A 4,883-nucleotide genomic window follows, 5' to 3' on the forward strand; every position below is an offset into this window, starting at 1 on the left:
ACTCCAAACAATTTTAACTACCTCTTTCTCTCTCTTTCCCCTTCCTCCAGTCCTCCCACCAAGCCTCCGAAAACATGAAAGAAGAGCAAGAGTTATGGAGAAGATTGCGGGATCAAATAGCGAGTTTCTGCAATTTGTTTTGATGCCGCGATGGGGAAGGCAAGATCCGTAGCAACAAAGAGGTGTCATGGCGTCTGTTTACTTTGATGACGTCACAAAAGTTACGGGTGCTTTGTGAATATGGTCGATCATTTTGGCCTTTTCGATTTTCAAAAAGGATGGGAAAATAATGGTTTAAATGGTTATATATGAACGATTATCAAAAATGTGGATGAGAAGAGTGAGCGATCATGTTTATGCATGAATGATTCTCAAGTGGAATTGCTCGCAGTGGGAGTCAAGCCAAAGGCCTGTATTTTTACTCAGCTTGAAGGAATTAAGTATACTTACGTTCATTAATACCTCCATGCACTCTATGAAAATATATGAACGGTATGTTATTTAATGTGTAGGATACCAGGCCGGGCTATTTTTAGAATAGCACATGTTCATGTTTAAATTTTGAATGGCTTTTCTGGCGTTATTTCGTATTTCTTTTTGTCCTAATATCCCAGACATTAAATAAAAAACCTTTCATTCACTCATTATCTGAAGACACACGCACACATACACAGAGGGGAGGGAGGAGAGAGAGGGGGGAGAGGGAGAGAGAGGGGGGAGAGGGAGAGGGAGAGAGAGGGGGGAGAGGGGGGAGAGGGAGAGAGAGGGGGAGAGGGAGAGAGAGGGGGGAGAGGGAGAGAGAGGGGGGAGGGAGGGAGAGAGAGGGGAGGTAGGGAGGGAGAGAGGGGGGGAGGGAGAGGGAGAGAGAAGTGGTGGGGATAGATGAAGAGAGAGTGAGAAAGAGAGAGATTGATAAATATATAGAAAGTGAGAGTGAGAGATGGAGGGGGAGGAAAAGAGATTGAGAGAGAGAGAGAGAGCGAAGAGGGGAAGAGCAGGAGAGAGAGATAGGAAGATGGAGAGTAAGTGAGGTGAGTGAGAGAGAGAGAGAGATGGAAATGGAGAGGGTGTAGGAGGGAGGGAGGGAGGGAGGGAGAGAGAAAATGTGAGAAAGAGAGGGAGAGAGAGAGAGAGAGAGAGAGAGAGAGAGAGAGAGAGAGAGAGAGAGAGAGAGAGAGAGAGAGAGAGAGAGAGAGAGAGAGAGTGAGAGAGAGAGAGAGAGAGAGAGAGAGAGAGAGAGAGAGAGAGAGAGAGAGAGAGAGAGAGAGAGAGAGAGAGAGAGAGAGAGAGAGAGATGGAAATGCAGAGAGGGTGTAGGAGGGAGAGAAGAGAGAGAGAAAATGTGAGAGAGAATGTGAGAAAGAGAGGGTGGGAGGGGAGAGAGAGAGAGAGAGAGAGAGAGAGAGAGAGAGAGAGAGAGAGAGAGAGAGAGAGAGAGAGAGAGAGAGAGAGAGAGAGAGAGAGAGAGAGAGAGAGAGAAATGAAGACGATATACAATTTTTAAAAAACGTGTATTTGATTACATTCTATTACCTGTAGCACACCTTTCACGGTAATTACAACAACAAACATGATCTTAAACCCACACAGGTTGTGGGTGTATTGTGCACAATAGGAAAAAATATGTACACCCAGTTGTGATCAAAACAAGCATGTATTTCCTTGCAAATAAGACAATTAGGTAAAGAATTCTCACTTTTGTATTTTGCACAAGATGAACCCCGTTAATTGTGCCTTTATTAGCCTGCCAAAGTAAGTTAATTTCTCGTATGATAATATATACGTTTTACAATATCATGGGTGCTTTGGTAGACTATAAACTCATTTAATTTCTTCTCCCTTACTCCTTTTCGTTCTCTCTGTATCCTCACCCTCCCACCTACCTTTTTCTCTCTCTTTCTCCTTCCTCCAGTCCTCCCACCAAGCCTCCTTCTCCCTCTCTCTATCTCTCTCTCTTTATTTGTCTATCTTTTCTTATGTCTAAGCACATATATTCTCGCTTTACTTCAATCCATCGTAAGGACACGGCGTAAATATTTATAAGTACAGTTGTTGTGTTTTTTTTTTTTTTGTTAAATGCAGTTTTCTTTGCCTTTCCCGAATTATATATATTTTTTCTCAAGCCTTCACGTTACACAAATGTTTCATTTGTCTTTGGAAAATCAGTCAAAAAAATAACCAATGGCACGTTTCCGAAATCGAATGATGGAACAAGTACTTTTCAGATTGTTTCAGATTTTTCGCCTATCGCCGTGGACGACCCGACGCGACGCCAAATATATCATTATATCAATAAGACAAACTTCCTCATCAATGCACCTTTGTAATAAAAGTATTGGCGTTATGTGTAAATAAACAATGCATTACAACGAAATGACAAGACGCAGTCACCTAGCAACACAATAGCACAAGTTGGCAACAGTCTGCTCGATGTAATGATATAAATTTCGAGTTATGTGAAAACAACATGACCTTCTAAACTCCTTTGGGGGATGCGAAAACAATGTTGCAAGGTCACTGTGGACAAAGAATTTCGCAATACCCAGGAAACTCGCCAAAAACCGCCCTATTCTGCCCTCATTTGGGCACGGGGCATCAGAAGGATAGTAAACATCTAGCATTAAACATAACTCTCTAATCTAGTAAACATAACTCCCTTCTAATAACGCGTACCATCGTGTGAAGACAAAGGATTTCCTTTATTTTATGATCCTTATTAATGAAAGCAAAGCTAAGGGCCTAACGGTCGAATCACCAATTACAGTAATTTGTCCTAAATGTCCCAAAAGTTTATTTTTCTTTCTCAGTGTCTTTGGTCCAAGATTTATTTTTCTTTCTTACTGTCTTTGGTCCAAGCTTTATTTTTTCTTTCTTACTGTCGTCTTTGGTCCAAGCTTTATTTTTTCTTTCTTACTGTCGTCTTTGGTCCAAGATTTATTTTTTCTTTCTTAGTATCTTTGGTATTTACTATTAGTCTTGATGCCTTCCAGTGTTTCTGAAGTTGAGTGATCCAAACATGACCAAAACTATATATACGATTATACACAAACGGTACAGTGCGTAAAGATGATTTAAATGCGTCAATTATTTAATTATTTAATTGCGTAAAGACATACGTTTAATCAGCGGATACTCTTTCTCCTGTCGAAAGACATTTGGTTCGACATAGAAGGTGAGTGTAAAGACGAAGGAGGAGGAGGAAGAGGAGGAGGAGGAGGAGGAGGAGGAGGAGGAGGAGGAGGAGGAGGAGGAGGAGGAGGAGGAGGAGGTGGAGGAGGAGAAGAAGGAAGAGGCGGAGGAGGAGGAAGAAGAGAAGGAGAAGAAGAAGGAGGAGGAGGGAGAGGAGGGGGAGAGGGAGAAGGAGAAGGAGAAGGAGAAGGAGAAGAAGAAGGAAGAGGAAGAGGAGGAGAAGAAGAAGATGAAGAGGAGGAGGAGGAGGAGGAGGATGAGAAGAAGAAGAAGAAGGAGGAGGAGGAGAAGAAGATGAGGAGGAGGAGAAGGAGGATGAGAAGAAGAGGAAGAAGGAGGAGGAGGAGAAGAAAAAGAAGTAGAGGAAAAGTTTTTTTTCATCGCCGAACAGTGTCCATTACGGTAAATTTCCAAAAAGGTATAAATGAGAATGCATATTTTCACAGTGCAAAAGATACAATTGACCGTTATCATATATATTATTACCATGTATTTCTCACTAGCATATAATGGAAACCGGTCAAATACATCTCTTGCACTGTGGAAATTATTGATTCTCATCCACATACATTTTCTACATGTCTTGTCTATGAAGCTGTCGTTATTCTGATGAATTTACTGATGTGTCGTCTGATGGATCCCATTAATTCAGTTCGTTTCAGTTGATCTATGCAGCTGTCATGGTACGTAAATAGTTATAACACATACATTACATATGTGTGTGTGTTTGTGTTCGTGTGTTTGTTTGTGTGTGTGTGTTTGTATGTGTGTGTTTGTGTGTTTGTTTGTTTGTTTGTTTGTGTGTGTGTGTGTGTGTGTGTTTGTGTTTGAGAGTGTTCGTGAGTTTGTTTGTTTGTTTGTGTGTGTGTGTGTTTGAGTTTGTGTGTGTGTGTGTGTGTGTGTGTGTGTGTGTGTGTGTGTGTGTGTGTGTGTGTGTGTGTGTGTGTGTGTGTATGTATGTATGTATGTATGTATGTATGTATTATGTGTGTGTGTATTTGTGTGTGTGTGTGTGTGTGTGTGTGTGTGTGTGTGTGTGTGTGTGTGTGTGTGTGTGTGTGTGTGTGTATGTATGTATGTATGTATGTATGTATGTATGTATGTATGTATGTGTGTGTGTGTGTATACATATACATAAACACACACACACACACACACACACACACACACACACACACAAGCAAACACACACACACACACACACAAGCAAACACACACACACAAACAAACAAATACACGGTATATATGAACACACAGAATATTCACTGGGTCGGGCCTCCCACAGTACTGACTCACCGTTCGTGGGAAACAATTAGAAGGAAAACACCAGCCTCCACAACCAGCGATCTTCCTACTGTGACCAGCGGTGAGATGAAAGCAAAAACGCATGATAAAGATAATGAGCCCAGTAGTTACCCGATAAGGTCCTCGGATAAGATAGTGGGGGTTTAGATGCTTATAAAGATACTTGGAATAGGATAAGAAGATGAGAAGATAATTAATAAGATAAGTTAATAAGTTCATCGGATCTGGCTAACCCCTCCTCCTCCCCCCTACCCCCTATCCCCTTTCGTCGTTCAGAACGAAAACCGAAAATGACATACGACAGTAATCATAATTAAGGAATAGATATAGATACACATATATATACATATATACCTATGTATATACCTATGTATTTATATATATATACA

This window comes from Penaeus vannamei, chromosome 40, assembly GCF_042767895.1.
Source record: "Penaeus vannamei isolate JL-2024 chromosome 40, ASM4276789v1, whole genome shotgun sequence".
Classification (NCBI taxonomy): domain Eukaryota; kingdom Metazoa; phylum Arthropoda; class Malacostraca; order Decapoda; family Penaeidae; genus Penaeus; species Penaeus vannamei.